The sequence below is a fragment of the Schistocerca piceifrons genome, chromosome 3 (genome assembly GCF_021461385.2).
Source record: "Schistocerca piceifrons isolate TAMUIC-IGC-003096 chromosome 3, iqSchPice1.1, whole genome shotgun sequence".
NCBI lineage: Eukaryota > Metazoa > Arthropoda > Insecta > Orthoptera > Acrididae > Schistocerca > Schistocerca piceifrons.
In genome coordinates this window covers 568172709-568200068 of record NC_060140.1, presented here as the reverse complement: position 1 = coordinate 568200068, position 27360 = coordinate 568172709, and positions in this window count along the sequence as shown.

The window sequence follows — 27360 nt, the reverse complement described above, 5'->3', positions numbered from 1 at the left end:
TACCGTTGGCACTTGCCTTGTGGGATACCATCTCTGCCGTGTCCACACAATATAATGGGCTGCGCATCGTCCTTGGTCGGCTGCTTCCAACACTTTGATTTTTCCGAGTGTTTGACTTTTCCAGAGTATCACTGTAAGTAAGTGTCGTAAAAAGATGGACTATTTGATTATGACTGTAATAGTTTAAGAATTATCATATGCACACCAGAGTACTGAATACTTACATGTTTTGTGACAAGTTTGTTATTAACTATTACATAATGATATGAAAAAGATTTTGCTGCTTATTCCTTATCAATGCGGACCTTTTGCTTAGGATCTGTGGAAGAGGCATGAGTCATTCATTTTGGTAAACACTCTTTATGTATTTTCTTGTTATTGTATGTTACATATCTTGGACGATTTCCTCACTATAGAGCTATGGTACAAAAAGTACTGCAATCTAACAAAAATCCTCTTTAAACATACACTCCTGGAAATGGAAAAAAGAACACATTGACACCGGTGTGTCAGACCCACCATACTTGCTCCGGACACTGCGAGAGGGCTGTACAAGCAATGATCACACGCACGGCACAGCGGACACACCAGGAACCGCGGTGTTGGCCGTCGAATGGCGCTAGCTGCGCAGCATTTGTGCACCGCCGCCGTCAGTGTCAGCCAGTTTGCCGTGGCATACGGAGCTCCATCGCAGTCTTTAACACTGGTAGCATGCCGCGACAGCGTGGACGTGAACCGTATGTGCAGTTGACGGACTTTGAGCGAGGGCGTATAGTGGGCATGCGGGAGGCCGGGTGGACGTACCGCCGAATTGCTCAACACGTGGGGCGTGAGGTCTCCACAGTACATCGATGTTGTCGCCAGTGGTCGGCGGAAGGTGCACGTGCCCGTCGACCTGGAACCGGACCGCAGCGACGCACGGATGCACGCCAAGACCGTAGGATCCTACGCAGTGCCGTAGGGGACCGCACCGCCATTTCCCAGCAAATTAGGGACACTGTTGCTCCTGGGGTATCGGCGAGGACCATTCGCAACCGTCTCCATGAAGCTGGGCTACGGTCCCGCACACCGTTAGGCCGTCTTCCGCTCACGCCCCAACATCGTGCAGCCCGCCTCCAGTGGTGTCGCGACAGGCGTGAATGGAGGGACGAATGGAGTCGCGTCGTCTTCAGCGATGAGAGTCGCTTCTGCCTTGGTGCCAATGATGGTCGTATGCGTGTTTGGCGCCGTGCAGATGAGCGCCACAATCAGGACTGCATACGACCGAGGCACACAGGGCCAACACCCGGCATCATGGTGTGGGGAGCGATCTCCTACACTGGCCGTACACCACTGGTGATCGTCGAGGGGACACTGAATAGTGCACGGTACATCCAAACCGTCATCGAACCCATCGTTCTACCATTCCTAGACCGGCAAGGGAACTTGCTGTTCCAACAGGACAATGCACGTCCGCATGTATCCCGTGCCACCCAATGAGCTCTAGAAGGTGTAAGTCAACTACCCTGGCCAGCAAGATCTCCGGATCTGTCCCCCATTGAGCATGTTTGGGACTGGATGAAGCGTCGTCTCACGCGGTCTGCACGTCCAGCACGAACGCTGGTCCAACTGAGGCGCCAGGTGGAAATGGCATGGCAAGCCGTTCCACAGGACTACATCCAGCATCTCTACGATCGTCTCCATGGGAGAATAGCAGCCTGCATTGCTGCGAAAGGTGGATACACACTGTACTAGTGCCGACATTGTGCATGCTCTGTTGCCTGTGTCTATGTGCCTGTGGTTCTGTCAGTGTGATCATGTGATGTATCTGACCCCAGGAATGTGTCAATAAAGTTTCCCCATCCTGGGACAATGAATTCACGGTGTTCGTATTTCAATTTCCAGGAGTGTATTAGTGTATGATTCACCAAGTGATCGCCCACATAAATGGTTAAATAACAGTTCTTCATTCATAAACGCCAGAGGTCCAGCACACATCCATCAGTGAATTTTCATGAGTGTCAGTGAAATTAGTGCCACTTAAGTATGCTGTTGGTATCGACCGGCATTGGCAGCATCACATGAACCAAGCCGCGAGGTAAACATGCTTCAGCATATTGACTCAGGTAGCTGTTTTAAACGTGGCTGTGAGGCAGCAACGATGCGAGAATATGGGGGGTATAAAATACCGAACCGGCTACAACAAGATTTTACTTTCAACAGTTTCGACACCGACTATGGGTGTCTTCATCACAAAAATCACGATTACATGTAGTAACTGACGAACGAATTTAAAGCCAACAATGCTCTCGTCACATAATTTACTTTATTAAGACGTGAAGACACCCATATTGGGTGTCGGAAAAAGGGAAGGGAAAATTTTGTGGTAACCGGCTGCCTGTTTTATACACTCCTGGAAATTGAAATAAGAACACCGTGAATTCATTGTCCCAGGATGGGGAAACTTTATTGACACATTCCTGGGGTCAGATACATCACATGATCACACTGACAGAACCACAGGCACATAGACACAGGCAACAGAGCATGCACAATGTCGGCACTAGTACAGTGTATATCCACCTTTCGCAGCAATGCAGGCTGCTATTCTCCCATGGAGACGATCGTAGAGATGCTGGATGTAGTCCTGTGGAACGGCTTGCCATGCCATTTCCACCTGGCGCCTTAGTTGGACCAGCGTTCGTGCTGGACGTGCAGACCGCGTGAGACGACGCTTCATCCAGTCCCAAACATGCTCAATGGGGGACAGATCCGGAGATCTTGCTGGCCAGGGTAGTTGACTTATACCTTCTAGAGCACGTTGGGTGGCACGGAATACATGCGGACGTGCATTGTCCTGTTGGAACAGCAAGTTCCCTTGCAGGTCTAGGAATGGTAGAACGATGGGTTCGATGACGGTTTGGATGTACCGTGCACTATTCAGTGTCCCCTCGATGATCACCAGTGGTGTACGGCCAGTGTAGGAGATCGCTCCCCACACCATGATGCCGGGTGTTGGCCCTGTGTGCCTCGGTCGTATGCAGTCCTGATTGTGGCGCTCACCTGCACGGCGCCAAACACGCATACGACCATCATTGGCACCAAGGCAGAAGCGACTCTCATCGCTGAAGACGACACGTCTCCATTCGTCCCTCCATTCACGCCTGTTGCGACACCACCGGAGGCGGGCTGCACGATGTTGGGGCGTGAGCGGAAGACGGCCTAACGGTGTGCGGGACCGTAGCCCAGCTTCATGGAGACGGTTGCGAATGGTCCTCGCCGATACCCCAGGAGCAACAGTGTCCCTAATTTGCTGGGAAGTGGCGGTGCGGTCCCCTACGGCACTGCGTAGGATCCTACGGTCTTGGCGTGCATCCGTACGTCGCTGCGGTCCGGTCCCAGGTCGACGGGCACGTGCACCTTCCGCCGACCACTGGCGACAACATCGATGTACTGTGGAGACCTCACGCCCCACGTGTTGAGCAATTCGGCGGTACGTCCACCCGGCCACCACGGTTGCGAATGGTCCTCGCCGATACCCCAGGAGCAACAGTGTCCCTAATTTGCTGGGGAGTGGCGGTGCGGTCCCCTACGGCACTGCGTAGGATCCTACGGTCTTGGCGTGCATCCGTACGTCGCTGCGGTCCGGTCCCAGGTCGACGGGCACGTGCACCTTCCGCCGACCACTGGCGACAACATCGATGTACTGTGGAGACCTCACGCCCCACGTGTTGAGCAATTCGGCGGTACGTCCACCCGGCCTCCCGCATGCCCACTACACGCCCTCGCTCAAAGTCCGTCAACTGCACATACGGTCCACGTCAACGCTGTCGCGGCATGCTACCAGTGTTAAAGACTGCGATGGAGCTCCGTATGCCACGGCAAACTGGCTGACACTGACGGCGGCGGTGCACAAATGCTGCGCAGCTAGCGCCATTCGACGGCCAACACCGCGGTTCCTGGTGTGTCCGCTGTGCCGTGCGTGTGATCATTGCTTGTACAGCCCTCTCGCAGTGTCCGGAGCAAGTATGGTGGGTCTGACACACCGGTGTCAATGTGTTCTTTTTTCCATTTCCAGGAGTGTACGTATCAGAACAGTAAGGTAATACAGAATAAGTACAAGAACCAAGTGGGAATAATAATATTGGAAGACGAAGAACGAAGTGCTCAGGTTAGAAAGAGTGTAAGACAGGGATGCTGTCTTTCACCCCTACTGTTCATTCTATATACCGAAAAAGCAATGAGAGAAACGAAAGGAAGCTTCAAGTCTGAGATTAAAATACAGGGTGAAATGATACCAGTGATAGGATTCGGTGATGGCAGTGCTGTAGTCAGTGAAAATGAAGAAGAATTAAATCGAAGAACGATAAAGTAATGAGAAGTAGCAGAAATTGCAACAATGAGAAACCTAGCATCAGAATTTTGAATCACGAAGTTAAGAAATTTTGCTACCTAGACAGCAAAATAATCCATCGTGGACGGAGCAAGGAGGACGTAAAATGCAGACTAACTATGGCAACATGGGCAATCCTGGCCAACTAAAGTATATTCGTATCAAACACATGTCTTACTTTGAGGACGAATTATCTGCGAATGTAAGTTTGGAGAACTGCGTTGTGTGGCAGCACATTCTGAAAAAGTTGGAACAAAAGAGACTCGAAGTCTTTGAGATGTGGTGCTACAGAAGAATGTTTCAAGTTAGGTGGTCTGAAAAGGTAAGGAATGAGGAGGTTTTTCGGAGAATCGGTGAGGAAAAGAATACATAGAAACACTGACAAGAAGAAGGGACAGAATTATAGGACATCTGCTAAGACATCAGGGAATAACTTGCGTGGTACTAGAGAAAGCTGTAGAGGGGAGAATTTAAAGCCAATAATGCTCTCGTCACATAAATTACTTAATTAAAATGTGAAGTCACCCATAATGGGTATCGGAAACAGGAAAGGGAAAATTTTATGGTAACCGGTAATATAGCATAAGTACAAGAACCAAGTGGGACACATGCTGCATATAATTGAGGCCGTAGGTTGCAAGTGCTGCTCTGAGATGAAAAGGTTGGCACAGGAGCGGAAATCGTAGAGGGCCGCAACAACAAGTCAGACGGCTCATGCCTTAAGGAGAAAAGAAAGAGAAAGAATCATTCAGACAGCTTTTCCGCACGGAGTCAGACAGCTTGCAAATTCTGCAGTGCCTCCCTCCTAGCAGCTCACCACCGTAGAAGATAAATTTTACAACGTGCGTTGCTGACCTGGTAACTAATTATGGTACTGAATAGGTATAGCAATGATTCGATGCTTCAGCCGCATGAAAGCCTTCTACTGGAGACGGGCTGCGCGTCCTGGAAGAGAGAAAAGGCAGCGCCGGTGAAAGGGCGGTTCGCACAGGACGCCGTGCCGACACGCGCGGCAGGGCCTGTGGAGGCCAAGGCGTCCGAATAGGGACGCGGCTGCCGGCTACCCACCGCCCCTGCTGGGCTGACTCGATTAGCCGCCCTTAATTGACCCTAATCGCCGGCCGCGACAGATTCGTCCCCGGCGACGGCCACGGACCTGCTCGCGCTTCCAGGCGCAAACCCTACCTCGCCGACGTATTTATGAGGAGGAGATGCAGAGAGAAAACCATATTCTTCGGTAAATATAAATTCAGGGTGCACTATACAGGAATCAGATTTCTCAGATTAATATTTTGATCTGTTCCCGACGATCTGGTACAGTGGTCGCCAAAGCATTTTGCTCAAGAGCCAATACTGGCATTGTGGGGTTTCACCTCGCGCCGCACATATACTTGGTTGTTGTTGTGGCTTGATGCAGCTTTCCATGCTACTTCGCCCTGTGGAGGCCTCTTCATCACCGAATAACTACTGTAATCGACGTCGTTTTGAATCTGCTTACTATATTCTTATCTTGGTCCCCCTCCACAAACCTCCCACCCCACCCTGCCCAGGGTACTAATTGACAATCCCTTGATGTCTCAGAATGTGTCCTATGCGATCTAGTCAAGTTGAGTCAAAAATTTCTTTCCTTACCAAATCTATTCAGTATAGCACGACATTTCAAAAGCTTCTATCCTCTTCTTGGCCGGCCGGGGTGACCGAGAGGTTCTAGGCGCTACAGTCTGGAACCGTGCGACCACAACGGTCGCAGGTTCGAATCCTGCCTCGGGCATGGATGTGTGTGATGTTCTTAGGTTGGTTACGTTTAAGTAGTTCTTAGTTCTAGGGGACTGATGACCTTAGAAGATAAGTCCCACAGTGCTCGGAGCCATTCGAACTATTTTTCTCTTCTTGTTTAAACTGTTTATCGTCCATATTTATCTTCCATACCTAGCTACACTCCTCACAGATATTTCAGAATAAGCTTCCAGACACTTAATCTATATTCAATGTTGACAAACCTCCCTTCTTTAGAAAATCTTTTTTTGCAATTGCTAATCCACATTTTATATCCACTCTACTTCGCCCATCATCAGCTATTTTTTTTCCCCAAATAGAAAACTAATACTTTTAGTGCCTTGTTTCCTGATCGGATTCTCTTAGCATCACCTGATTTAGTTCTGTTACATTCCATTAGCCTAGTTTTGCTTCTGATGATCATCTTACGTTCTCCTTTCAAGATCCTGTCCATTCCGTTTAATTGCTCTTCCTAGTTCTTTGCTCTCTCTAATAGAAATACGAAGTAATCGGCAAACCCCAAAGTTTTTACTTGTTCTTCCTGGACTCAAATTCCTATTGCAATTCTTGTTTTCTTTGCTGCTTGATCAATGTACAGATGTAATAATGTCGGCGATAGGCACACTGTCTCATTTCCCTGTCAACAGCTTCTTACTTTTTATGCCCTTCGACTCTTATAACTGTCAGTTGGTAACCTGCATAAATAGGCATATTAAGAGGTACCAACAGCGTAGTACAAAAGCGCTCAATAAATTGGCCGCCGGCTCCCAAAAACTTACCATTAAACGTCGGCACCATGGCACCATTCGGTACACTCCGCGTTGACTTCCGCTGTTTCAGAGCGACCCCGAAACTGCTACACTGTGTTTGCCTCACCAAGTCTTGTTGTGTTTGTGAGCGACTGACTGATTGATTAATAACAGTATTGTACTTATAAAAAAATGCATTCTGCAATATGAAACACGATCATCTGTGTTAACATATTCTTCTCATTATGCTGTATTACATCCTTAATTTAATTTCATATTCTTTATTACAAATATGCACCGTATTTGAAGACGACTAGCTCTGTAAAAATGCATTCAGTAATCCTTGTTACTTCCCTGTGAAAATATACACCATGAAGCTGATAGTTGCGAGTCGCTCGCGTCTGTTGGGCGTCGGTACTGGAAGACAAACAATAAAATAATTCCCTCACTCCATTCTATTAATTCCGCAGTGGCAACGATACCTACCCCTCTGCCCCAGAGGTAAGCGCCCAAATTTACTTAATTCACAGCCAAATTCAGCAACGCCGATTAAAACTAGGCACATCTTAAAACATTACTACCTCTGCTAACATTTTTGTTTGTCGCTGAGCGGGAAAACTACCCTCTTAGGAAGCTCTTAACGTTAGGTAACGTTTTTAGATTCGGCTCCTAGTTGCTAGATGCATGTTACGAGGGTAATCCCAAAAGTAATGTCTCCAGAACTCTGTCTGTGTGGCAGTTGGTCACACTGTTGTGAAGAGTGCTTCACTCGCTGTGTGTTAACACGAGCACGCCGCACTGAGGCGCTCAGTCTTGGCTTGGCAGCCGTTGAGAATGGAGCTGCCGTTGGATGTTACTGACAAGTGCGAATTGGGAGCAGTTATCCGGTTTTTGAACGCAAAGGGCACTGCGCGGATTGAAATCCATCGCCAATTGACGGAAGTGTATGGTGAGTCGTGCATGGGTGTCAAAAATGTTCTTAAGTGGTGTAGAGAGTTTGCAGCTGGTCGGACCGAAATTCACGACACACAAAGGAGAGGGAGACCGTCAATTCTGAGGAAACAGTGTTGAAGTTTGAGCAAAGCATGCGTGAAGGTCGGCTGATGACCCTGGATGTTCTCTGCAGGTTGGTTCCTGAGGTTTCCGGAAGCACCGCTCATAGAATTTTAACGGAAAAGAAGAGGTTCATAACTTTCTGAACAGCATAGTGGCTAGCTGGTATGACATGGGCATACAAAAACTGCCACAGCGTCTACAAAAATGCGTCGACAGAAATGGTGATTATGTCGAAAAATAGCTAAATGTTCAAGATGTGAACTGATGTAAACCATTGTAGAAATAAACAGGTCCATGTGCTTATAAAAAATAGGAGACCGTACTTTTGGGATTACCCTCGTATTATAAAATACAAGCCGCCCGCTGTGGCCGAGCGGTTCTAGGCGCTTCAGTCAGGAACTGCGCTGCTGCTACGGTCGCCGGTTCGAATCCTGCCTCGGGCATGGGTGTGTGTGCTGTCCTTAGGTTAGTTAGATTTAAGTAGTTCTAAGTCCAGGGGACTGATGACCTCAGATGTTAAGTCCCATAGTACTTAGAGCCATTTTTTATAAAATACAATTGAGAAACACGGGCCGCGCGATTACTTGATTTGGGCCGCATTTGACACGCGTGCCGCAGTTTGACGACCACTGACCTTTAGCACTTTTTTAACAAACGACTTTCTAGGTAGAGACATGAGGCAGAGCTTAGAAAGTAAATAAATCTTAAGTAAATACCAATCATCACAATTCACGTAAATTCACGTAAATGCATGTGATGTAACCCTTTCCTGCCTGGCTAGGTATGTGAATGTCTCCCATCCCACCAATGAGTAGAGCTTGTAGATACAATTTTCAGCTTACCTAGGATGAAGAAGACATTTTGAACATTTCATGTGATTCTGTGGATCACTGACCCGATGAAATATTCGTATGAGATAATAACTGAAACATATTATATCAAGTTGTAAAATAATCTTTGAACAATAATTCAAAGCGATTCATTAGAGGATGTACGAGTAAAAGACATACACCGTGTTTTATTGAGAAGAAACAGCCATAAAATATTGTCAGTTTACGATACACTCCGTGTCATCACGAGGCCTTATATATTGAAGAGTGAAGCAGATGAAGGACTTCTATAACTTTACGTATCCATCCCTCTTCATTCCTAATCACCAAACGAGCACGCGCTTCCGTACTTCATCTAAATTGGTGACGGCTGTCGTTATATGTGTAATATGGTTTCCAGTCCAGAGACTGGTCTGATACAGCTCTCCATGCTACTCTATCCTGTGCAAGCTTCTTCATCTCCGAGTAACTACTGCAATGTACATCATTCTGAATCTGCTTTGTGTATTTATTTTCAAATTTTCTAACCTACCTGCCCGATTAAGTGACCTGACATTCCACGCTCCGATTCGTGGAGCGCCAGTTTTCTTTCTCCTGATAATGAAGTCCTCGTGAGTAGTCCATGCCCTGAATTGCGAATGGAGGACAATTTTACCTCCGGAATAATTTGCCTACAGTTGTAGTTTTATTATCGGAAACTTCTTTCTCAAAACTCATTTGACCATAATCGCTTCCTACAGCCACACGTGTAATGGAGATAAAAGTAAATCGGTATTGTCAGTGAAATTAAATAGAGTTGTGTTTCCAGTCGTGAAGGGCAAAGCGCAAAAAAGCCTCGAAAAGGCACTTCCAGTTATTATCGGGTGCTTGAGGTCATTTGTACGCAAAAGTCGTCGTCTGCCAAATTGGCATCCACCACAACGACTGCATTCGGTAACACAACAGCGGTCGTCAGTCGCAGAGCCGTCGCCAGCAGTCAGTAACACCAACTGTAACCGCTAACTAAACTTTTTGTCCGTTAGAGTCCCAAAGAAAAGGCAAAAGAACTGTGCACTGCCACTTCGAAAGCAATTGTGAGAACTGCACCGCTCCAAATACTACGTAATGGTTTTTCAACTGTCAATTTGACCTCTAGACGGTCATTATGGGCAAGTCCAAACTCTCACTACCGTGGTGCGCGGCGAGGATGGCCAAGGGAACACCTGGAATGAAACACGGACCAATGGTGTCGAGTTCCCATCATGACGAACGCAGAATTTAACTGACGCCTGATGATCGGCGTAAAAGATAGTGCGAAAGATGACGTCCTAATGAACGTCTAAGGCATGCAGTCCTACAGAATCTGCAGGAAGATGTGTCAGTCATGCGTGGGATAGCATCCTTCACAAATGTTGAACGCCCCTCATTGGTATCGATAGTGATTGGCAGCAGTGCTGCATCAAGACAGGATCCTCTAATCTATTTATTACCCAATATTGCAGTCAACATTTAGGTTATTCGTTCCTCTTTCAACATCATAAAGCACGAACACACCGCTTCCAACTTATGAATATCCTCCTTCAGCATGCAGGAGTACTTCAATTTTCAGTCACAAATTATCTGATCAACGTTAAACCATAAAGTTCCTTTCCTTTATGGCTAAAGTCTGGTGATTACTACAATACATATAAAATATTAGTCCATTTCATGATAACTCTTTAATATAGAAATACTTAACGTAGATGTTATCCGTGTCCATTTCAATCAAAACATCTATTTACTACCGCCGCCGAGAATAAGAATACTTTTTATACCGTAATACTCTTGGAGAACTATCACACTGTTCACTTTGGTAATACGCTACTGGCCATTAAAATTGCTACACCAAGAAGAATTGCAGATGATAAACGGGTATTCATTGGACAAATATATTATGCTAGAACTGACACGTGATTACATTTTCACGCAATTTGGGTGCATAGATCCTGAGAAATCAGAACCCAGAACCACCTCTGCGCGTAATAACGGCCTTGATACTCCTGGGCATTGAGTCAAACAGAGCGTGTACAGGTACAGCTGCACATGCAGCTTCAACACGATACCACAGTTCATCAAGAGTAGTGACTGGCGTCTTGTGGCAAGCCAGTTGCTCGGCCACCATTGACAGACGTTTTCAATAGGTGAGAGATCTGGAGAATGTGCTAGCCAGGGCAGCAGTCAAACATTTTCTGTATCCAGAACGGCCCGTACAAGCCCTGCAACATGCGGTCGTGCAGTATCCTGCTGAAATGTAGGGTTTCGCAGGGATCGAATGAAAGGTAGAGCCACAGGTCGTAACACATCTGAAATGTAACGTCCACTGTTCGATGTGCCGTCAATGAGAACAAGAGGTGACCAAGACGTGTAATCAGTGGCACCCCATACCATCACGCCGTGGATACGCCAGTATGGCGATGACGAATACACGCTTCCAACGTGCGTTCACCGCGATGTCGCCAAACACGGATGCGACCATCATGATGCTGTAAACAGAACCTGGATTCATCCGAAAAAATGACGTTTTGCCTTTCCTGTACCCAGGTTCGTCATTGAGTACACCATCGCAGGCGCTCCTGTCTGTGATACAGCGTCAAGGGTAACCGCAGCCACGGTCTCGGAGCTGATAGTCCATTCTGATGCAAACGTCGTCGAACTGTTGGTGCAGATGGTTGTTGTCTTGCAAGCGTCCCATCTGTTGACCCAGGGATCGAGACGTGGCTGCACGATCCGTTACAGCCATGCGGATAAAATGCTGCTAGGGATACGAGGCCGTTGGGATCCAGCACGGCGTTCCGTATTACACTCCTGAACCCACCGATGCCATATTCTGCCAAAAGTCATTGGATCTCGACCAACGCGAGCAGCAATGTCGCGATACGATAAACCGCAATCGTGATAGGCTACTATCCGACCTTTATCAAAGTCGAAAACGTCATGGTACGCATTTCTCCTCCTTACACGAGGTGTCACAACAACGTTTCATCAGGCAACGCCGGTCAACTGCTGTTTGTGTATGAGAAATCGGTTGGAAACTTTCCTCATGTCAGCACGTTGTAGGTGTCGCCACCGGCGCCAACCTTGTGTGAATGCTCTGAATCATTTGCATATCACAACATCTTCTTCTTGTCGGTTAAATTTCGCGTCTGTAGTACGTCATCTTCGTGTTGCAGCAATTTTATTGGCCAGTAGTGTAGTTCTGACTATTAGCATAAGCTCTACCGGATTTCGAATGTGCTGATGATATTATCTTCAATGACGATGACAAAGTGGTGCGAGCGGCGGTGTGTTGAGTATCTTGAAGGTGTATCTTCACCGACGACTCGAATTCCTGGCTGCGTCTGGTAGCGACTGTCTTTAACTTGCGGTGCCGCTGTGACGTATCAACTGTAATCTGGGACCTCGCACTTCGCACGATACGACGCGTAGCAGTTGTACAATCTGTAAACAGTGTACAGATATATTAAAATTAAATTAAATACAAATAGTTCTTTTTCATCACTTGAAAATAATTTCAAGTCAACCTCTTCTTTACCTTCTTCTTGTATTTGTGGCGTATTCATTGTTCTTAGTATGTTGATAAGCTTTCCACGTACTCCACGTACGTCACGATTTTCCAGTGATCGTTTTCAGTGTAAGATAACTCGTTCGATTACATTGCTGCTCGGTATCTTGTTATATATGTGATCGTTTTCTGTGTAAGATAAATAGATTACATTGCTGCTCGGTGTCGTGTTATATATGTAGCAGTATGTGCAAGCATCCATTTGCAGAGTTGTACTTTGTTATTAGGTATCTGATGGCGAGTCTTTGCGGTTCTTTCAATCGGCTGCATGAAATGTTTTGCGATATCTGCTGTCAAGAATCGGATTTACTACACATGGCAACGGCGGAAGCTCCTAGTGCGTGCCACAGGAACCGACGTCACACGCTGGATGACCTCAGCAAGGACGCCGAGTGCGGCAGGTTTGAGCAGAAAAATGTCGACAACATTGAGGGCTGCATGCAGAAGTCAATCTAAGCGTGCTGCAATGTACGGAGTAACTCAGTATTGCTTGCAGTAGATTTTGATTTTATGATTGTGAAAAAATTGAATCTCCGCACCTTCAGACTGTTCCTGTTTTGATCATAATTTTCTGTTTGCACTTCACAGGAAAATAGTTTTTGTTTTGCTTTGTTTCGTAAGGCTATTCGTCCTTTCGCTATTCCCTTAAATTTCAATGCACACGTATTCACAGGTGTACAGGCAATACCGAAAGGTCGTTCAGGAGACGCAGTTGGTAGGTCCTTGGTTCGTCTAGGCCATTAAGGCCAGCTGTGCACCACAGTTCCCTCGGCTCCGGTTTTTGGATAGCACCAATTTGTCACGCACGGTATACTTTAATCACGGTGGTACGCGAACAGTTTACATGCTTTGCCGTTTGCCGCTTCAGAATGGTTTCACTTTGCCCGAAAGCAATGGTCGTGCCCTTTTGGACTAAGATAAATCCTTCCGTTTCCGCAACAGGACAGCTTCCCCCCCCCTCCCACCCCACCCCTCCTGCCCACCACCCCACCCCCCCTGCCCACCACCCCACCACCCCTGCCCACCACGAGCTTCACATACCCACCAATGTTAGTGCTGCCACTTGCTGTATGTGAATGGTTATTGCACATCGACGTCGAACATAGGAGGTGATCACATTAATTAGTGTTACTATGTATACGAATACATTTGCCGGCAAATTTATTTTCTTGCAGTTTCTTACTTTTCACCAGAATTAATCACGTACCCTTGACATACGTTGATGAAGGGTTTCATACTGTAAGTTCTAGCGTGGATATTTTGTTATTTGTACGTTCTTATATGTGGTCATGGAACAGAACGGATCATGATTGTTGTTTTAAAGTTGGCTCTTTGTTGTGCGTGAAATTATAAAGTATGCAGCAAGGCAACTACACAACAGCAGTCAAATAACGTTAAAAAACAAGAATAGTAAATTCAGGAAGAAAGTGACGGCTTATCGAGGTTAAATTTGTAAGACGATAATAATTTAGTAACTCTTCACATAACAAGCAACAGATCTACTTCCCATTCCATAATGGTATATAACGGACTTTTTTAGATTTCGGTACCTTAATCGATAAAAAGTAAACCAGTACAGGATCACTTTGTTGTAGGGTCTCTGGAACGGGTGGAGGTACCAATTTAACATGTGTGTACGTGCTGAGGTCTACAGAAGCTTCTAAGTCAATACAGTCAAAAGAGACGGCCATTTACGTCACATGTTTTGATACTGGCAAACCCACGCATCAGAACCTATAGATGAGCTATGGTTACTGAAGAGCTTGTATCAGTTTGCAAAAAGCTTACACAATTTTTAATTCTTTTTTGATTCATCAGTCTTCTGACTGATGCAGCCCGCAAAGAATTATTCTCCTGTGCCAACCTCTTCATCTCAGAGTAGTACCGGGAATATATGTCCTCAGTTATTTGCTGGAGGTATTCCAATCTCTGTTTTCCTCCACAATTCTTATCCTCAACTGCCCCCTTTAGTATCGTGGAAGTTATTACGTGATGTCTTAGCAGATGTCTTACTATCCTGTTCTTTCTTCTTGTCAGTGTTTTCCATGTATTTAATTCCACGCTAATTCTCCGGAGAAAATCTTCATTTCCTACCTCATCAATCCACATAATTTTCAACATTGTTCTGTAGCGCCACATCTCTGGTGCTTCGATTGTCTTCTTTTTTTGATTTTCCAAGGTCCATGTTTCACTACCATACAATGCTGCTCTCCATACATACATTCCTAGAAATTTATTCATTAAATTAGTGCCTATGTTTTACACTTAGAAAACTCCGAAGTTATTTTATCATACCGACGGGATTCGTTCTCTCCTTGGAAACCATTTAGAACACATATTACAAAGACCCATGGTCATCGTTTCTGAAAATAAGTTCTGGAAATAATATGTTGTGATATTGTACAACGGTTTTTTTTGAAAACGGCTTTATGTCATTTCAATAAAATCCCGCAGAGTGTCAGAATGCGTCATATTTCATCAGAATTAACCTGATGAAGGCTACCTGCAACTTCCACCAAAACGTTGGTAGTCCTTTTACATTAGACGCCGTCACACCCTGAAAGATTTTATTAAAACGGACTTTATCCAAGTCACTTTAAGCTCTTACATTACTTCAATACATTCCTTAAATTTAAGAGAAATTTTTCAATGATGCAAAAAAAAATCAAAATAATCAAAAGCAGTTTTTACTACCTTTATGATTGTTTACTTTGCTTGTGAATGACTTCAGTGTCGATTCCATGTTGATTTTGTACATTTTTTATGAAGTGTTGCTGATTCAATTGTCATTTATCTCATCATGACATGCATGAATGTCACATTCTATCCACTGCATTTCGCACTAGCAGACAATGGCACTAGCAACCAAAAAGTAAGCTCATAAACATACGAACGTTTCCAGTTATTCAAAAGACATTTAATTCAAATCTACAACTATCCGTAGGAGAAACAGAGGTTGCATTCACTGGCCATTCTTGAAAATATTGATCTAGAAAGTTTCCAGAATCAGGATTCCAAAAATGTTATTCTCTATTAACTTCGTGAGAGCTAAAGCCGCTGTACCAGAAGCTGTCAGACGGAATTTGGCTCCCCTTTTCCTTTTAAATACGATTCCAGCACCGTGCATTCCAAAATTCGGTCGAAATTGGCTTTGCTTTCACACAAATGCGTATAGCATGGCGACTGATCAGATACAGTGACCCGAAAACAGTAGAGAGATCAATTTCGCTACATGTTTTGATATATCGGCGAGGGGAAATCTTTTATTCAGTTATTTTGAGAATGCTTTCTAAATGTTGATTTTCCATTGTGTGTGTTTAGCAAATAAAATTGCACGTTAGAGAAACATGATATATTTGCTACCCTTCAAAGAATAATGTTTCACGTATCTCTTTAAGGAAGCACCAGCTGCTTTTTAGAGTTCAGCTACATCATGTAATGTACCATCTATCAGCTACGGTCGTCGAGTAAATACGACACCTCTACATTTTGTCATGCAAAACTCTCCATCTTCAGATTATATATTGGTCTATATATACTTCCGCTGATTGACGTGTCCAGTGTCCCTTCTGGCACTCTTTTTTCCTCCATTTCTGTAATACTCTCATGTTGTCTTAGCTTCCCCGTACATTACATTTAATCCCTTAAGAGAGTTGTTGTCCACAATCAAGCGCAGTTCGAAAACAGCGGCAATACTTGTAAATATAATTCCAGAAGTACCTTTGTTTGTGGTGAGTTTTAATGTCACACAAAGAAGAGTTAGGTATTTAACCATAAAATTCTTTGACCGTTTACAGAGCGATGTAAAATCTTAATTGATAAAGTAAGTAGTTTAAAACACAAAGAACCAAATCCATAGAAGAATTTCTAAATGTAAAATGAAATACATACTGTATGTACATGGTGATAAGGAACAGTTTGAAAAGTTTGTATGCGTGTTTTAGGGTACGTTGTACTCAGCAACAAATGTTAAGAAAATAATTCTATACGTTGCAGCGTTTCCGAGTTATTTAGCATTGAAGTTAACCAATCAGGTCGCTGCGAACGCGTATTCACGCAGCCTGCCAGTGGTGGTGCCCCAACCGTATTCGTCGATTGGTTTCCTCAAGCCTAGCCAACGTGACTTCTGCTCACCCAGCTTAAATTTATCACTTCTTAGAAAGGCACATTTTTAACTAGTAATAAACTTTCCAACAACTGGTAACACATATTTCTGTGCATTACCACTGTTCAGAGCGTGCAATTACTTGAAACTGCGAGCGGGACAAAATGGTTCTGAGCACTATGGGACTCAACTGCTGTGGTCATCAGTCCCCTAGAACTTAGAACTACTTAAACCTACCTAACTTAAGGACATCATGCCCGAGGCAGGATTCGAACCTGCGACCGTAGCAGCAGCGCGGCTCCGGACTGGAGCGCCTAGAACCCCACGGCCACCGCGGCCGGCTGCGAGCGGGACAACCTAATTGACTAACTTCAACGCTAAATGACTCGGAAAAGGCGCAACGTATCGAATTTTTCTAAAAAATTATTTCTCAGCACAACCTCTCCTGACACATTCTCATAAGCTTTGCAGACTGTTTCTAACCACACTTTCATGCACATCATTCTCCTAAAGAGTCGTCAGGTGCATTTTCTCGGGTGCTTCGGCAGATATTTGCAGTTTCGTTTCTGAATTGCATAGCCGCAGTCAGACCAGACAAACAGTGCTCACCACGTCGTTCATGCGACGCCCAGTGACGACAGAATCTTCGTTTTGTTTCCCATTGCAAACGACATTACGCACTTAGACATAAAGCATTAGGGAGTGGGAGTCTACAAAAGGAAAGTTTCTTTCGTCTCGTTTAATGATATCTTCCCCTCTCGACCTACAAGTCTTCTAAGTAAACCCGTTGTGGGTAGATTGCAATAAGGGCGTTTAGCGTCTTCTTGCTGTGCTCTTGTTGAATATGCATTCGAACCCTCAGCCAGCAAGTAGCTTACTCCCTGCTAACAGTAACTAGGTGGCCAATGAATGGATTGCTATCAACAGTTGCACATTTCCGTGTTGCAAGACACACTGGTAATTGGTTTGTAATTTTGTCCAATAACTTGGCGTAGGGTGTGGTGATTAGGCTCTTGACGCAAATAACTCTCGTTTATTTTCCGGTCTGATACTGGTGATGAATTTTTTTCCCTACCAGTAGCAACTGAGCTATCTCTGCACATACAATAAATTCTTTCACAACCCGATGTCTCACCTACTGGTGAATTTTCGGGTTTTATAGTCATAGTCCACGAAACTATTACTTTTCGTCCAGAGCAGAGCTGGATTTCTTCAAAGGAGCTCCTGGCTGCGCAGATTCTCTGTATATTTCCTACGTTTGGCAGTGGACGTTGTATCCCTGACTTCACACGCTAAAAATATTTATAGGGTTTTACTACAAGCTATACTAATTTTTTTCGGTATACATAAACAACATTTCTGTTTGTAAATACTTATTCAGGCATTATCTTCAAAATGACTGGAGACACTGAAACCAGAAGGGGAATAAATGAACTGAATGTACTTGAAGCCGTTTCTTGAAACGTTTGTAATTGCTGTATATTAACAGTCACGGCAGCCAAATAATTAGTAACTGGAAGTTGACCCTACTTGTCTTAAAATCATACCTGTCTTTCTTTAATTTTCTAACGCTGAGTGCAGCCTTTCGTCCAGTTACAACTATTTTTGGCGAAGATTTTTGCAATGAGTATGTGTAGTGCATTACAGTTTTGTGGGGGGAGGGAGTGGATATTGAGTAACCTCGCCGTTCGATACAACTGTGAAGAATCAAAAAGGAAAAGTAGATGAAACAAATAGTACCTTTTAGAAACGGTTAGATCAAATAAGTTTACACTATGAGTAAAACACAAATATTAAAGTCTAAAACCTATTTTATGGTTGTGAACTTTCGATAAGAAACGTCGAAAGGCAAATCGGAATCCAGACTAGTGAAACGTCATTTCTCAAGAAATTTCATAAATCTGTAAGAGTAGAGTGCATCAAAAATGACACAGTTGAAGGATAAATGGGATTTTTCCTTTGAATGATAAATCTGAGAACTCACTATAGACGGTGACAACAGTAAGATTTTAGAAAGAAAGATCAATGTTTCTCCACGTTTGCTGTCCAGCACCATTCAGTCGAAAAAAAGAAAATGTGAGCATTCGAGAACAAGGCGGATCAACGCACTGCAGCTAACAACAGTGTATAATCACTTACGCTGATGAAGATGGACGACGCAGGAAAGTGATGCTCTTTGCGACAGACGGTCCAGTCCTCTCAAGTTCCTCCAGAGGTTACCGAGCGCAACGTGACCTTCAGATTCATCAGACAGAAGTAGACAACATAATCCCATCACAAAAGTCACTGTGGATAGGTTTGGTTTTAAACGTCGGACTCTCGTGAACCGTTTGGTGAGTAGGCAGAATCCAACACATCACCCTATAACCAGCGAAGACGTCTCTGGCAGCGATGGACAGCAGCGATGAACAGCATTCCACTGAGTATTCCCGAAATTTCAATACTCTTCGTTAATTATTTTTTTGGTGTTGCAGTTTTTTTTTCGTCAGTACAAAAGAGGTAGTCAAATGGAGACGAGACAGATGGAAACAAAAGTAAGCAAACTGTTTATTATTACAAAAGTAATCGTCATAACTCTTAATACAATCACTCCACTGTGAGACATGACTCAATGCCTTTATGGAAAAATGTTTCCTACTGCCTAAGGATCGATAATTGTGTCCAAACGTGTAGGTCTTCCTCTGAAGCAAATCAGCGGCCACGAATTTTTTTATCCAAGGCTCTAAATTTATGGAAATCGCAAGTGGGGTGATTGACAGTGTGTCGAGGTTGTGTATGGCCTTCTTGGCGAAACTTCTCCAGCGTAGTCGAAATAACCGTGTCTACATGTGGGTCCACCGACACCACAAGTTTCGCTTGGAAGGCCTTTCGCATTGCCCATACATTTCCAATCTGTTCCCATACTACTTCCATGTTTTCTAGCCTGATGAAAGGCATTCGCGGTCGTCGATTTACTTCGGACGAGGAGGTGCACGCCTGGGTAAAATAATGGTTCCGTAGGTATCGCAAACATTTTCCTGTGTAGACACACCTTCTTGTCTCACAGTGGGATAAATACACTACAAGTTAAGGGAATTGCTTTTGAAATGATACTTTTTATTCCCTCTGTCTTGTTTTCATTTGACTGTGCGTATAGGATCAGGCAGCTATTCCATCGAGCTGTGAGCTTTGTTCAGTTTTAACGATCTAAACTGTTTCTCAACTTGGCTGCTGCTCATATCTATTTCGCTTACCTTATTTTTTTGCATTAGTGAGGTCCAGTTTGAAAACCACATACGGCAATCCTGATTAGGTTTCCCGTGATTTCCCAATTCACTCCAGGCTCCAGCTTGTGCTTCGTCTCTAACTACCTAGATGTCGACTGGACATTAAACACTGATCTTCCTTCTTCTCGTATCATTACAGTGATGTGATGACGGAGTTGGGCAATAATCCTGTATTCTCCATTGTAAAATAATATTTGAAAACGGTGCTCAAAATTTCTATGTTTCCTTTGCTACTTTCAGCTACAAAATGAAACATGGCAGGAGGATCGAAGAGGTGAACAAAGACTGTTAGGTGCAGTCAAGGAAATCACAATGTAGTCTAACAATCAGCACAAGCCGACGAACTTGTCTGAAATCGTGCTGTGTAATCTCGTGGGTGAGGTTTAGTAGTTATTAATGGCGGCTGCATGTGCTGTTATTGCCGGGGTGGGAAGTCAGTGACGCTGCATAAAGTGTACAGGACACTCACCCCAGCGCCACGTCCTTAAATGCTGATTGCTTCCTCCTAACATGGACATGAACTCGTTACCGAAAATAATGTCAAAAAGCAGCACAATCATTCCGTACATCAAAAGGTGACGCCTGACAGTGATAACATGGCGGTATATATCGAGGAATCCTTGATTAATCATTTGCTTCATGAGATAGGCACTCTGTTTTCCTTCATTTTTTAGTACCACTGTTCTTCAGCAATATTACAGTTGAAATATGTATCAAATACATTCAGTGATATAAAGTTTATTGTCTATAACTAAAAGCCGTGATCGAGTATTTCAGCTCTCTAAGATGAACGAATATATTCACGGAAGGATGATACCTAGTGCTTAGTGGGAGATAAAGCGTCATTGAGCGGACAGACGGAGAGCAATTTACTTTTGTTATCAGTGAGTAAAGGGGGTGTCATACTATTGGAAGCAAAGTCAACAGCAACAAAAGAACTCTTTGAATGTCGGTGAATAGGATGGTAGCACAAAGTGACCTGCGCTTAATCTAAAGCGTGAGGGACGGCATTGTAGCATGGTTTGTAGCCACCTGGATAGGAGAGCGTCGTATATCACTCTGGCCAGGCAGTGTTTCCCTTGTCGTACCACAGTGCGTGTAAGACCAACTGCCACAACAGGCGCCAGCGGTTAAATAATAGGACTTAGACAAGGTTAGGCCGCTACTCTCATCACCGGTGCTCGTGTGATGCACATTTCATTAAATGGAACAGCAGCCAAGAAATCCCCGGTATACATTGCTGTGTTTTCACTATCAAGCATCACACTTTGCTGCAGAAAACGTGTGCGTTGATGATTGATCCAGCTTTTCATCATTATTTACGGCGAGGAATAGGCCATCCATCTTAGGAGGCAATAATCAGCGCTTAAAATCGCATTACTTGTGCTTGTCTTCCTCTCTTGCGGTGATTTCCTCATCTTGAAGCCCACAATCTCTATGTTCTCCTGCAGGTTTTACGCTCTACAATTCCCTCTAGTACCATGGAGGTTATTTCCTGATGTCTTATATATATTCTATCATTCCGTCCCATATACCATCGACTTGTCGCCAGTTGTTTGAATGAGAATAGTACTGAGCCATTTGATGATTTCTAGGACCCTACTGCACAAATATTCCATTCATCGTTGGTGTTCATGTTCTGAGCCATACTAATTTACAGTTCTAACGTGCGGAAATGTATATAAATGTGTTTCAATTTCTTTTTCCTAAACTATAAATGGAAAAGACAATTGAATGCACACATTCATTCAAAAGTGGCTGGTGTTGATAAAGAGGAGTTATTGAAGAAAGGAAAGCTTACTTTTTTAGGCCTTGATATAGAGTTGAAAGAGGAAACGCTGACCTTGGTAAGACGAGAGTAATATTCCGAATAAGGCTTAGTGGGTACAAGTGGGAAACATTTAAAATGCAGCAGGTAAATGTTTTAAAAATTAAATAAAATGGAGTATTGAATGGATATTTCTAAAGTTAGTTTTGCTTGAAGTTCCTGAGGCGTTTAATAAACGCAACTATTATTATTTGTGTTAACAGAATCATCCGTCGGCTCTTGGTAGATCAACATTATAATAAATGAAAAGCACCAGTTTGCTTTTGTTCTACAATACTACTTTTATTGTGTTAACCGGTTATTTACGTTTGGCAAGAGAAGCAACAACAACCGAGAAAACTACTTGGTAAGAACTATAATGAAGCAAGCGGAATGATTACTGATAAATTATCAAGAATCACATCTGCGGAACGTGGAAAACAGCAGAAAAATGAAAGGCTGAGACCTCCTTGCATTGTACAAAAATATACCGAAACTAAATTGTCAAATTGGTGACATACGTGTGCCCTGGATCTGGTATGGCAAGACCCAAGTGCAGTACTGATATTAGTCCGCCAGGCGGAAAGTTGACTTCACGCGGCGTTGGCGACTGGCAGACGGGAGTGCCCTAGGCCGCAGAAAATTTTCCATCTCCGGCATTCGTAATTGGATCTCGTGACTGGTAGCTTGAATGATTTCCTTCTTTACAGAATAAAAATGTGTCTTCGCAAATTCGGGAAATAGTCACGTACTAGGCCATTAAACGATGGTGGGCAGTTGGCCAGGGCACAATGCGCACCTTCTGTAGTAAGTAGTTTATCTCCGAAACGGTCACACGAATTTGTGTTACCTTCCGATTCTCACTTGTTACAACTTTGACATCGATGACAACTTGCAAGCATAGATTTCTCACCCCTAGGGAATCGAGTGCTCGCAGCGATATCTGTGATGGGAGAGGGAGAGGGAGGGTGGGTGGGGGGTAACGATTGAGGGGGAGCAATGCGCAGACGAACTGGGAATCACCAACTGAAAATTTGTGTGTGCGTTTGAGACAAGGTGTGTCTAGGGGCTGCGTTTCGTTTTACGTAAAGATGTGAACAATGTAGCTATACGAATCCATTGTCAATGAAACTGCACTAAAATCAGTGTGTATTGTTTACTTTTTATCTTGTGTGAGCTCCCTCCTCATATCTGCATGTTACTACTGGTGCTGAGCGGCAGAAATGTGAGACAGTGAGTAGCATTTTATCTGTTATTTGTGAGCGGGGTCGTGCAAAAGTACGAGTAATTTCATTAGGCACCGACTGGAAAGCCTACGTAAAATTCGGACCGTTCCTTTTTGATGTGACAAAATACACCTCCGTAAAGGCTCCGAAGCTTAGGCCTAGTAGCTTTCTAAGAATACATCGATTAAGCCTGTAAGTCCCCCAACATCCGCTTACGAACTTCATCCCCAACTGATGTTTATTGCGATAACAGCCGCGAAGATAAGCTGCACACGACGGTCTATAATAATACCGATACGCAAGTGGTAGACTGTAGCCCAACACCGTTAAGGAAAGATGGTACAGACAACATCTCGCGAAAGGGACATACGTGAGGAGCATGTCGCAACATTATTCATAACATTATAAATGCTAAATTTACAATAAAATTTCTCTCCAATAGACGCACTAAAGCACTCCATACAGTGTCCATAAGACCAGCGGTACTCTTCTTGCTTCTTACCACATTTATAAATTATGTGAATTACTTTCTTGATTCGTCTTCGGCAAGTCTGAGGGCAACACCCGTGGGGGTGATATATATCGTATACACTATTCATTAGCAAAGAACCAAAACACGGAAAGAAAAGAAATTTCTGTTAAACTATTTTCCTGAATTTATCCATTAAGTGGCATGCACGTAAATTGTCCTTTCTCACTATCTGTACTTCATTCGTGATTTTTTTTACACTTGTTAAAAAAGGAGGGAGGAAAAATGATTATTCTTCGCCAGTGACAAGTCGTTAAAAGTGCAGAGTGATTTGATTGAACAAGACCAGTACAAAAAATGGCCTACAGCTTTTCAAAAGATCCAAACCTAGCATTTTCCTGGAAAAAATTTGAATCCTCAATCTTAATAAAAGGATACTCGAATCCAACACCTCACAATGTGAATCCAGCGCCTTAACTATTGAGCAGACTAACACAATTTACTCTTGTTGGACTTAATTTGGCTATCTTATTTCGGGTGCAGTGCAGAAATTATAAGACTTTTTATGTGTGTCACATGCCGTAACAGGTTTCAGGTGTATTGAAGCTGAAACTCTGATATATCTTTAGTAGTAGCTGATTCTTTTGTATGCAGGATGATTCTATGAGGCGCAAGGGGATTATTATTCTTATTGTTAAATTCGCATTTGTATATAAAAAAGGAAACCGAAAGATTATTATAACCTACGTCCTCATAACAAGTGACGTCATAAAAGATGGAGAAAAAGCTGTGACTAAAGATATACATTTCGATGTAAAGATTTCGCCATCTGGCTAAAAGATTTAGAAAAACCACTTAGAAGGGAGTTGAATATGTCACACCGTTCTGCCCTTTCTGAAACGACTTTTAACTTGATAGTAAAGTTAATAGCTTTAAAATGTATTTAATGTGGTAGTGACACGCTTTGACGATCCGTTTTTAATTCTTCAGTTTACAAAAATACATTGTTATATTCCTCACTGCTAATGGTTCTACTTCCTGCCTAAAAGCTGCAGACAAGTGGTTCCTTGCGACTCTCTTTACAGCAACACTGTGTTCATTTATTTTCTTTCTCTTTGTATGGTTAATATGATTCAGTTTATGCGATATGACATCAGTGTCACTGACACAATGAAAAATAGTGCACTGGTGTGCAAGACTTAGGAAAAAATGTAAACTTCATATAATCTGTCACTACCAAGTAACATAGCTCGATGGAGCTGGATGGAAATTGGACCATACATGGAAAGTAGTATAGTGCAGAAAGCAACTGAAGTAACCGCAATTTGCGGATGACAAAGCTCGAGCGCATCGAAAAGCACAAGTGGAGGAGGTCTTGATACAAGAGGACATTCGGTGAATGTACAGGGGGCTGTAATAAAATTTTAGCTATTTGAGAGGGACCCCATGAAAAACGAGTGATCGCAGGTGAATGAAACTTCCTGGAAACATTTGTAAGGACATGAGGAAGGGAAGTAACAAGTAAACCACTCAAGGAAAAGCATCAGTTTCCAGATGAGAGAGTAAAAGTTGTTAATTGTATACCATGCTTTCGTTCCAGGTCATAAACGTTGCTCAGTGTGACGACCATCAGAATCCACGATAGCCTGCCATCGCACAGTAGATACCATTTCACAATTGTTAGCAACACTTTTCGAGCGTGGAACATGGAATGTTCAGTTGTCTTGACACAGTTCGCGCGAAGTTTGAAGATCGCGTATTGAGTCCAGCATTCTCGACCTTGGTAACAGCTTCAGCCTTGGTGTGGGAAAGGTACCTCTACCTATTCCTTTAATGCGTAGATACTTGTTACGAGCAGAAGCACTACAGCTGTTATTTTGATAAGACAGCTGTTTGAATAAAACTCTGCTCAGCTTGTCCCCACACTTGTTGACTGTCTGCAACTATAGTGGACTCTGATGCTAGTGTTCCAAACCTACATCACCGTATTAGTACTGGCGCCTAACAACAGTAATGTCGCTGGCACAGTTTCAACATCATTCCCACGAAGTATGTACCCATATGGCAAACAGTGGTATGTCTACTCTGGTACAAATAAGGAAGATGTAATTACAACCACAGTGTACCGGCCTGCCCATTCCGCCGACGTAAATTCCATCATGCGGGATGCGCAGAGCAGTCGTATTGCAGCACGTCCACAGGCACCAACGACCATCCAGCGGCTGTCAGTCTAGCTAGCGGAGGAACGGAGCTTCCGACCACAAAAACTCTTTACCAACCATTCGGCTAACATGTGAGAGCGTTACAGAATACACTTCCGTCAGTGATAATCATACATCCTATAAAAAATCATGTCCGACCTTTTGCAATGTTAAGAGGATCACCATAAACCGCGGCGACTACAGTGTAATTATTGTCTTTGAATAAAAGTGTTATTTATGGTCGTCGCATTGCATGACTCTTTCAGTTACCTTCTGTACTACACTGTAGCAGTTTCTACGTATGGTCCAAGTTTCATCCAACTATGCTACTTGGCGGTGACACATCATGCGAAAGTTAATTTCGTCCTCAAGCTTTGAACACCCTTGTACATTACTAAGTAACATTTCCGTTTTGATGTCAGAGTCTTCGAATCAATGCCGACGGCCTTGCCGAAGTGTTAACACCGATTCCCGTCAGATCACCAAAGTTATGCGCTCTCGGGCTTGGCTACTCCTACCGAGTGCTGTTGGTAAGTGGGATGCCCTCAGCAGCGACACCATTCATAAAGCTGACAACGGCCAGGAGAGCAGTGCGTTCCCCTCATGCCCCTCGGTGATTCAGCATTAGTGGGAGAAGAACTGAGAGAAAATCTGGACTACATTACACATAAATTTCCTCAGTATGTTATAGTCTTAGGTGGATATTTCAATTTACCAGATATAGACTGGGACACTCAGATGTTTAGAACGGGTGGTAGGGACAGAGCATCGAGTTGCATGATACTGAGTGCACTATCCGAATATTACCTCGAGCAATTAAACAGAGAATCAACTCGTGGAGATAACATTTAGGACCTACTGATAACAAACAGACGCGAACTTTTCGACTCTGTAAGAGCAGAACAGGGAATCAGTGATCATAATGCCGTTGCAGCATCCCTGAATATGGAATTAAATAGGAATATTAAAAAAGGGAAGAAGATTTATCTCTTTAGCAAGAATAATAGGAGGCAGATTTCAGACTACACAGATCAAAACGAAAATTTCTGTTCCGACACTGACAATGTTGAGTGTTTATGGAAAAAGTTCAATGCAATCGAAAAATTCGTTTTAGACAGGTATGTGCCGACTAAAACTGTGAGCCACGGGAAAAACGCACCGTGGTTCAACAACAAAATTAGGAAAGTACTGCGAGAGCAAAGAGAGCTTCACTGCAAATTTAAACGCAGCCAAAACCTCTCAGACAAACAGAAGCTAAACGATGTCAAAGTTAGCGTAAGGAGGGCTATGCGTGAAGCGTTCAGTGAATTCGAAAGCAAAATTCTAGAATGTTCTGGTCTTACGTTAAATCAAAAAAGTTGATCGAAGCAGCATATCCAGACACTCTGGGATGATAATGTCATTGAAACAGAGGATGACACGAGTAAAGCTGAAATATAGACACCATTTTCCAAAGCTGTTTCACAAAGGAAGACCGCATTGCACTCCCTCTCTAAATACTAGCACGAACGAAAAAATGGCTGACATCGACATAAGTGTCCAAGGAATAGAAAAGCAACTGAAATCACTCAACAGAGGAAAGTCCACTGGACCTGACGGGATATCAATTCTATTCTACACAGAATGCGCGAAAGAACTTGCCCCACTTCTAACAGCCGTGTACCTCAAGTCTCTAGAGGAACAGAAAGTTCCAAATGATTGGAAATGAGCACAGGTAGCAGATGCGTAAAACTGTAGGCCTGTATCTCTGACATCGATCTGTTGTAGAATTTTAGAACATGCTTTTTGCTCGCGTATCATGTCATTCCTGAAAACCCAGAATCTACTATGTAGGAATCAACATGGATTCCGGAAACAGCGATGTGTGACCCAGAAAATATTAGATACAGGCTCCCAGGTAGATTCCATTTTCCTTGACTTCCG